This window comes from Morone saxatilis, unplaced genomic scaffold (genome assembly GCF_004916995.1).
Source record: "Morone saxatilis isolate NCDOM2014 unplaced genomic scaffold, NCSU_SB_2.0 Contig15, whole genome shotgun sequence".
Classification (NCBI taxonomy): Eukaryota; Metazoa; Chordata; class Actinopteri; family Moronidae; genus Morone; species Morone saxatilis.
In genome coordinates, this window is record NW_023339707.1 from 25,079,888 (window position 1) to 25,090,094 (window position 10,207).

The window sequence follows — 10,207 nt, forward strand, 5'->3', positions numbered from 1 at the left end:
AGTGGTGTTCAGTTAGTTGCAAAGTTCTCAGTTAACCCTAACCTTAAAGAAAAAGCTGTAACCAGCAAGTTGCAATAACATATTTTTGGGGCTCCAAGATGTCAGAAAATGATGGTAAAAGTCTGTTGCTGTCTCATTTTGTCCAACCCAACAAAGCAGCCAAACCTCCCAATGAAGAAACTTTATATTTATTATATATTATATTTCTGTGGATCGACTAATCCAAAATGTTTCAGCTTTAGAAATTGCTCACTATAATTTCACAGAGCCAAATGTGACTCATTCACATAAAGATATCCAGTTTTTTAAAAAGCTTTCAACTGAGAAACTAGAAACAGAGAATTTATTGCAGAAGATAAATCGATTATAAAATTTATTTACGGTCGATCTGCTAATTGGTTAATTGACTTAACATTTCAGCTGTAATCCTGTTTGTTTAGGTGATATTGTTCTTTGTGTCCGGGGGTTGAAGGACTTCCTGTGTCTCTTTACGTAACGGGGACAGGAGGAGGAGCTTGTGCGTTGTGTGTGTGTGTGTGGTGTGTGTGTGTGTGTGAATGACTTGTGTTTGATGAAGAGGTGTCAGTCAGTCAGGGTGATGACGGTGTCACCTGTCCTGCTTTACATGTAGTTTGGTTTGAATTTCAAATTAGTCACATGTCCTGGTCCTGGTTCATGTCTGCCTGAAGGTGAGACTCTCTTGCAGTTAGTCTCCAGCCAGGTTTACCTTCCATTAACACACCTTTTATTGCTCCTTTACGTTGTTCTGCCTCTCTTTATGTCCACACTGAGCCTTTTTTGAGCAGCTAGTGAAGATCCTCACTCACTTGGGGGAAAGTGGATGGCTAAGAGTTGTGGTGGGGGGTGACAATAGGCCTTTTATGTTGAGCGTTATCCTCATTCCCTTGTGTTAGCTCCAGGGGACCATGTGACCAGCTCTCATTCAGGTCATGTCGGCCTGCTCAGCCTTTGACCCTCTTAGAAGGGAAGCGAGTCCCTCAATGTCCCATTCATGCCATACAGATGACTGTGTGTTAATGCCTGACACAGCAGAGGTATGACAGTCCCGACACCCCTTAATTCAGCTTCATACGAGGAGTTAAGTGTTCCTGCGCTGTGCTGCTGTGTGACGCCTCACACTGGTGACACCGACTCCTCCATGCGTGTATATACTGGCTGTATGTGGTGATTAAATGATGGGTTAACATGCTGTGTGTCTTTAAACAATACTGACATGCCCATGAGGACATTAAATCAGTTTTTGCTTGCTGTAGTTGTTCCCTGCTGTTCATACTGGCTATTAAAGGAGCTCTTCCTCACATGCTTTCAGTGTTCGGCATTAACCTTTTTTACTCTCCGGCATATTTTTCACCAGCCGAAACAATGAACTGCTTATTTGTGTCGTGTTTATATTCGTTTCAGCACATTTCGCTGAGATGATAGGGATTTATGTTGGATGCAAACTTTAAAGAAGGGGCAAAATTGTCATCATCATCCTGATTTTAGTCGTTTTTTTTCAGTAAAAATGAAAGTTATGATGCATAAAGGATCATTAATCATGAATCATATAGCCATCGCAGTATGATTGTTTTACCATATCTTGCAGCCCTAACTTAAAGCTCCTCATCAGATCTCCTGCTGGCCTCCCGCTCCTGTCACAGTCCTTTTGCCACAGCCTCACAGCTTCTGAGGGATCATACCCTGATCTCTGGAGAGGACAGCCGGACCGTAAGGAGATCTGACAACGTGTCTGACCTTAAGCTTGGACCGCCGGTCGGTTAGGGTGGGCTTTTGTTTTAAAGGTTGGCTAGATCCTTGAAAATATCGCCACAGGAGGAGTGCAGTAGTTTAGTGGAGTTGTTGTCACGTACAGTGAAGTAGAAGTGTTTCACGGCACTGCCTAGACATACGTAAAAACACATCTGGTAGCGTGTGTGTGTGTGTGTGTGTGTGAGATTGTTAAACATGGACACAGCCGAGGAAAGAAGCAGTAAATTACACCGAAATGCGGTAGCGACTCTGAGCATAGTTTTTTATTACATGACTATTTTGGTCTAAACTCCTGAGCCACAGTTGTGGTTGTGGCTCAGGGGGCAGAGCGGGTCGTCCACTAATCAGATGGTTCGAAAGGTTCGATCCCCAGCTCCTCCCACTGCACGCCGAAGCGTCCTTGAGCGAGATACTGAACCCCAAATGTCCCTTTAGTTTCCTCGTCTGATGAGTTGGCACCTTTCATGGCTGCTGCCATCAGTGTGTGAATGTGACGCGTAGTGTAAAGTGCTTTGAGTGGTTGGAAGACTAGAAACAGCGCTACATAAGAGCAGTCAGTTTACCATTTATACGCCAGAGTGCTAGCAGCCTTCAGAGATTCAGAGCGCCTGGAAGAGGTGGCACACCATGTACCAAGGATGAGTCCTTGCTGCAGCTATGGGTTCGAATCTTTGCCCTTTGCTGCTCTCTCTCCGCCTTTCCTGTGACTCTTCAGCAGTCACTTTTAAAGGCAATAAAAGGAAGAGTATCTTATAAGAGCCATCTTCGGTTCAGGTATTTTCCAAAGTTAGTCTGTTTAGTATAAAAGTCCCTCTTTGTGCTTCCCTGGACATCAGTTGGGTTTTCGATTCAAATTAAGCTAAAATGTTATACAAATCTCTAGAAAATCTGCAAAAGAAAGACTGTTTTAAGACAACAGAGTCCTCACACATCCTGGAAAACCTGGAAATTTAGAGACTAGTTTTAGTCATGAATACACCTGGAATTTGCTTAAAATTACCAAAAATCCTGGAAATAATCTATGTTGTCCTGGAAATGTTTAATTTTATTTGAGCCCTTCACATATTTTGTTTGAAAAGTCGACTGTTGGTAGGAGAACCTGCGCAATATGACACTTTTACCAGACATGAAACAAACTTTTTGGCATCAAATCTAATCTAATAAATACATTCACAGCGATGTTAATTGTACATAAAACAAAGACTTTCCACTTCTTCTTTTAATAGGCTATAATAGGAGAGAAGATGAATTTTCTGTAAAACTTAATTTGAACTGTTACTTGTGGGCTGTGGTCAGAGGCCTGTTGTGGTTAGATGAGACTTAGAGGACCTTGACTTCATAAACCCGGCATCAATAGAAACAGAGGAATCAGGGACCTCCAGTGAGGCGAGAGATACCAGCATGGCCGCATGGTTCGCTCTGCTCAGCTGATAAACACCTACCATAGCTATAAAGCTGGACTAATTCTTCCCAAAATACATTCCCAAAGGAGGAATATAACTGGGGTTATGTGTCAGTACTCTGCCTTCCAGTCCTCAGGGTTCCCACTCTTTCTTAGAGAATAAAGAGTTGTTGGGGCAGCGATGGTCACATTGCAGCTCCTCTCTTTGTCAGCCACTAGGTGGACGCAGATTAGAGGCCTGGCGATGAGGACAGACTGGGCAGGACCGCCATATGTGTCACTAATAAGAGGATAAATCCTCACTGGATACAGGCTCTTTTGATCTGGGTGATTTTTGATGTGGTGTGTCTGTGTGTGTGTTTGTGGTTAATTTGTGATGACCTGTGCATTTTTCAGCAGTCGGCTCATTTGAGTTGATTCACTGTTATTCTGTCTTTGGGTTTCCCCTGATTTTTCCATATTCGTTGATCAGTTTCATTTAGTTTTAGAAGCCTTCTCTGAGTTCAGACATACGAACTGAGGTTCTGCTGTGAATGTGGGACAGCCGAATACTCGCCACACTGGTTCGCCTGTTTTGGTCAAATCTGAATGACAATAGCTTGAAACAACTGACATTCATGTGAGCACCCCGGGGCGCTTGATTTCCACTATAGGAAGTCTGATATGGGGGCAAAGTCAATTGAGGTCAGGTCTCTTGTCGACTCAATTAGGGTCAGATTGAGAAAGGCTCAACTTTTAAATTGGTACATATAGATTTGTTTTTAAAAATGGGTTTTTTTCAGACGCAGTCGCTGGGTTGTTTTGCCTTCCGTTATTACTTTATCGTATTATCCTCCCACATTCAAGCCCTGAAACCCGTGTTTTCCTTCCTCCTGCTGTTGTTGCCTTGGCGCCCAGTTATTTTGTCATCAGACTCGGTTTAGTGTGTCTGGTATGTCTGGGGGAATGAGGATGATGTGGCTTCATTAACAAGGAGAGCAGATGAGTCACACGGGGTGAAAACCTGGAGAGATAAACCACACTGTTAGACACTGTGCTGAGGTTTTCTAAACCGTAATGCTGCCGACCGGTTTAGACACGACGCAGATCGTAGAAACAAGCAGCGGCTCGAATAATCATTCACAAAAATCACAGTTTTGGAAATATTTTGTCATATTTCGAGCAAAAAACGTCAAATATTTCTGGTTCCAGCTTCTCAGATGTGAAGACTGAATCCTTTGTCACAAACTGAGTATGTTTGGATTTTTTAAAGCAATTAAAAAAGACGTGTTCTAGGAAATTGTGATTGGCACTTGTCAAAAGGTGCCTGGTTTTTAAATTGCTTGTCAGTCCAAAAATAATACATAAAATAAATATTCAGTTTACAACCAGATACGACAAAGAAAAGCAGCAAATTATCTTGTCTGAGAAGCTTTAACTTGCAAATATTTGGAATTCTTGCTCGAAAAATGTCAAACAATGAATCGAGCCCTAAATCTTTATAATCTTTTAATAACATAAATTCGCTGCTTAAATATGAAGATTTCCTGCTACAATACTGCATGTTTGAGCCCGATATAAATCAGATAAAGATATATCTAAATAAACACATTTCGTAACCAACCCAGGCCGATATCGATTATAGAGGGGGAAAATTCACTGATTACCAATTAGTGGCCGATATATTGAATGTTTGAGTTGGAATGAAAAATGTATTTTAAATATTCTTTAACGTGTCACAATATGAAAAAATAAAATATTGCCTTATGATATATTTCTATATTTTCTAGCATTTTATAGACCAAACAATAAATAATCTGTGTATAATAGGAACATGGTCATGAGTTGCAGCCTCCTGTTCTGGATTGATTCTGCTTCCCAGTGACTTTGCTTTCCTCAGCGCAGTCTCGCAGGACTCAGTCCGACACTTATTACCACTGTGATTGAGAAAGACAATCCTCTTAGCACAGAGCCTGTTTTCTTTCTAGGGCACTGAATGGCTCTGTACAGAACTCCTGTCAGTTCAGCCCGGCTGTCGGATATCCTCTCTCTGTTACGTTCCTTTGTCCACGCTACATACTCGGGTCTCCTCTGAAACACAACCCCCCTCTTCACCTCTTTACGGCCTGAGCCGGCAGCTGCAGGGTTAATGGTTAGTAGCAGCAGCAGCAGCAGCAGCACGGCAGAGAGGCAGGAGTTGTAGGAGGAGGAGGAGGAGGAAGAGGTGGAGGAGGAGGGGAGTGGGAGAAGGAGAGCAGCAGAGAGGTGGGGGCTGGTCCACAGCTGTTGTAGTAGGCAGGGTCTATTGGGGTAGGAAGCCTGCCTCACTCGCCCTGGAACAATGGGAGACATGGCAGCCTCTGCAGACAGCACAGGCACACACACACAATGCACATGCCCAAGGACAGGCCTTTTCTAGCTGTAGCGTAGAGGAAACCGGCTTCCTCACCACACTCGCAGGGTGACGGCACTTTTAACAAGGGAGGAAAATATTCTCCTCCGCAGCCGGAAAACAGGAATGTAAGGTTGTGGCCTTTCTGTCTCTCTCTCTCTCTCTCTCTCTTTTTTGGTGCCTTACGTTTGATTCTGCTGTGAGGAGATCTCAGATGCGCTGACTGGATGATTGAAAAGGCAGCAGGAGGAAGGTGAGCTGACCCAAAATGTGTTGTCGAGGGGGGGTGGGTTTGTAAATCTGTAAATACTAATTCAGTTCTTCCAGCTGACAGTCTGTTTCCTGGTGTGACTGCGTTTCTGTGGTCACAGTGAGGCAGATCTTTTTTTACTGGTGTGAGAATGAAGTGATGTGTCAGTGAGGTTTAATGACATGAATGGACTTGAGATGACTGTTTGAGGGTTTGATTTGTTCCGTTGTGTGTGTGTGTGTGTTTAGGTTAGCTTTAGTATCTCGCTGTGTCGCTTTTATTCTTTGCTGAACCCACAAGCGGAATCGCAAAAAAGTAGGAATGTTTTGGTCGCAACCAAACAATGTGTCGTAAATCTGCCGACTGTGTGCGCTGGTGGTGGCGGTCGGACAGAGTTGGTGCTGTATCAGAGGTGGAGGGCCCCCCCCCGGGATGTGTGTCCTCCTCTGGGTGTGGAGGTTTCAGGAAAGGGATCCCTGTGTTCAGTTTTGATCGCTCTCAGAACATACATGGCGCACGTCCAACCTTTTTCAGTCCTTTTGGGGAAAGGGAGCTTCCCCCTTCTCATCCGTCCCCTCCCCCCATCACCTCCTCCTCTCTGCTGCCTCTGCTCCTCATCCCAAATATCGCTTGTGTACGATTCGTCTCGGTTCATATAGCCAAACATCAGACAGGAAACAGCGCAGGAGGGTGGGGGGGAGTCTGCCAGCCTGATTCTGTCTCACCCATATCTTCTCCTCCTCTTTGATATTCATCTGCGTCTTTATTAGCGAGGCAGACAATCGCGTCTGCAGAAACCCCGACTTTGGCCTACATTTTTTGGAGGAAACACTCTTCCCTGATCTTGTTTAAATCCACCATGTGAGGATTTAGGGGCTTTTGTCACATTGTTTACTTCTCCCGCCTACACACTTTGCCTACATAGCAGGAACTTCAATCTGCGCCTTCCCCAGATTGGCAGATGGAAAGGGTGGTGTTTGACATACCCTCAGACGGCCTTGCCTATGCCAAATCCCCAAGAGTGCGACTGACATGATTTAAGAAGCTTTTGTGCATTTCTTCTCTGCTTCAGCTGAGTCGCCTTTGAAATTGTTTTTTTTTTTTCCCTCCCTCAGCCTTGCCCTCATTCCATGAATCTCATCGGCTCATCCTCATCTGCAGCGTCTCACCAAACCTCTTTGAAAAAACCTGAATTTGATGTATACGTTTGATCATTTTCCCAGCATCCACTCCGTCCGCGGTAAATAAATACTGGCGATGTGCAGTCGAGGTCTCTCTCTTTGCGCTGCTTATTTTTGATCTCTGTGATCTGCCGTCTTTGTGATCTGGTCCATGACTCGGATCACAGATCAGGGTCTGCTTCTCTTCCCAGGACCAGGTGTACCCGGGGGAGGACGCTGCCAGACCAGATCATCTGCTCTTGCTCTATTAAAACCCAGATTGAGAGGACAGATGCTCAACACCTCTAATCCCATTTCAGTTTGACAAGATCTAAAAGGATCAGGCCCGCGTTACCCTATAGACTGCTTTTGGAAATGAAGAGTTAATGCTGCAGCTCGTCGCCTAAACACGACGCTGAAGTGATCAGACAAAACGCCGGCTGAAGAGCAGCAGCCGGGGCGTCCCACTTAGGTTTTAAATGGAGCCTTTGTAGGAAGTGAACATAATTAACAGGGAACTCTCTTAATGGGGAACCCCACATTAGACTGAAAACTTAAAAAAAATCACTGTATGGCACTCGGCGTGTAAAGCCTGCGTGTCCTGCGTTATCAGAAAGACATAAAAGGAGAGTTCTTAAATGCTGTCTGCTGAATTATTCATCCATCTTTCTTTCATTACACTTTACAATGACTCCGAGATGAAAGGAAAGACGAGAGGAGGAGAGGCTGAGAGCGAGATAGAGGAGTGGGGGCTTGTGGTATTGGCGCGGCTGGCGTCTGCCGAGCGCTGGTATCTCCCGAGGGCAAATCGAGCGTCTTCCTCTCCTCCAGGTTTCCTGTTCGCTCTCAGACGGGAGGAAAGCTGCGGCCTTTGCCTGCCTCAGTAAACGGAGGTGACATTGGTCCGATCTGAAAAACTCACGCCATCGAACTCATCAAGATCTCATTACACACGAAACCTTGTGGTTTCCGTCTCATGATTCGAGACACAAATAGGATTGTCGGGAGGTCTTTTCCTCCAGAAAGAGGGAAGCTGGGAGTTTGATTAATAAAATGTGTCCCTGTGTTTTCTCTCCTCAGCTCCTTGGTTTTGTTGTTGGGAGACAGAGGCGCCTGACAGGAGACTGACTCCTCTTCAAGGATCATAACGAGAGCTGAAACCACAGGTGAGTGCGCACATTACGCCGTCACTTAGAAAGAAACACTGATTCACAATGTGTACTTGAATCAATTCAGTTACTTTATCTCAACGGCTCCCAACCTTTTCCCTGAAGAGACCCTTTTTCTATCATTGTGTAAACTGACAACCCCTCAATAAGTGACTTATTTTATGTATATTTCATATATATCAATAATAACAATAACAGTAGAGAATAGCTGATAAACTGTACAATGGACCCAAACAGTGAACACAATAACTGCAGGAAGTTTGTGTAAAAAAGAGATTTGGATGAATTTTGAGCAGATTATTTCCTGAATATTGATCTGAGACAGGTTTTCCTCATATATTTATACAATGCTCTGTCTGTATTATGTATTTTCTCTATTTTATCATATAGACTTCTACAGATACAAGCTTCCTCTTTTTTGACAAATTCAGTGTCTTCTTCTCCCTGAGACTCGGCCATTGTTCTGTTAGTTCTCTCTGTTAACGCAGGACGAGGTTGTTTACCAGAGACTGAAGGCTCTGTGAATATAGTTTGTGTTCAGCTCTTCAAAGTTTAGATCTTAAATAATAATTTAACAGAAAGAAACATAATGCAGAGACATCGGCCTACTGTACATATTTAAGTCTTCTTACAACCCTTAAAATCAAGAAGGCTTTGCCACCCCTATTTGGGGTCCCAGCTCTCAATTCATTCATTCATTTTTTTGTCTATAAAATGTCGGACAAAGTGAAATATGTCCCTCAGTCTCCCAGAGGCCGGGGTGATGATTCTTTTAGGGCTTTTTTGTTCATTCTCAATCGATTTTGGTTGTTTTCCTGATTGATCAGTTATTTGTTTTGTCCAAAAATGTCTTCCGTTGCTTGTTTTTTCACAAAAGCCTGTCCAAAACCAAAAGATCTTCATGTGATTGACTGACTGAGCTGAACAAGAACTGATGGTTGACTTGCTTTTGGTCACACTTCCCTGTTTGATTTCCTGATCAGGCTCGTTGGTAGATATTTTTTCATTCTCTGCGGTGTACACCCATGAAAAGTTAAACAGACCTTTGCAGCAGTCGCTGGTGGGTAATTTGTTTAAAGGACACCGTGGCCATTTATTTACAGTATGACATGTTAGTTTTCCTCTGGTGTCAAGTTGCTTATTTGTTTGCAGATGAATGCACAGCAGTGTCCTTGCAGCTCACATTTTTCATGTACAGGTATCCATTTGAGAGAGAACAAAAGCACCACATGCTCTCTTGGCTCCGAGGCCAACACATGATCCTCTCTGTTTTGTTCTGCGATTGGAGCTTTAAGCTGCGAGCGCCGAGCCTCGCTGCACTTTGTTTACACTTGGCAATGTCGCGTTTAGTGGCTGCGCTTCTGAGGGGGGCGGATTTCCAAAAGCAGAACGACGAGCGCTGACTGTGACCTGCTGCTCTTATCTTCATTTTATTATTAGTTACAGAATCATTTCTTTTATTCTCTGCTGTGTTTCTTTCTGTTTATAGACACAGAAAACAAAAACTTTCATTGCAAGCGTTCCGTCATGCAGAAAGGTTAACAGCAGACATTACTCTCGCCCTTCCCCCGTGATGGGTAGGACTGCACCAACGATTATTCTCACTATTGACTGAAGTGACGGTTGTTTTCTCAGTTGATCAATCAGTCGTTCGGTCTATAAAATGTCAGAAAAAAGTGACGAATGATCCTGCGTTTCAAAGTGACGTCTCCAACAAAGATTAAATCCAATTAAAACCTCTGATTTCAGCAAATGTTGCTTAAAAAATGACTCAATTAAAATCATTTGTTTATTAAAATCGTTCCAGTTAATTTTCTGTCAGTCAGCTAATCAATTAATCGACTAATCAGTTGTTTTCTTTCGCTCTAGCTTCTCTCTTCCAAATCATTTGTGTATATCCTCCCTATATTTTATTTTATTTAAAGTGAAAGAGTAATAAACAACAACAGCAACAATAAACCAAAACAAAATAATAATGAAAATAATAATAATAAAGATGAGAAGTAAATATAAACAGAAAACAAAACAAGAAAAAGTGACTAAATAAATACAGGTAGATCCTACATTTCCCATAATGCAACTGCA

At 43.2% G+C, this 10,207-nt stretch overlaps 1 protein-coding gene across 2 annotated transcripts in view; it reads left to right on the forward strand.

Annotated features, from left to right (window-relative positions):
- Positions 1 to 10,207, forward strand: part of nckap5l (NCK-associated protein 5-like) — a gene marked incomplete in the record, with an annotated part of 35,069 nt that overhangs the window by 8,983 nt on the left and 15,879 nt on the right. The window contains 2 exon segments of one of the 2 annotated variants that reach the window (XM_035656272.1): positions 5,456 to 5,796; positions 8,034 to 8,119. 2 annotated transcript variants of the gene reach the window in all.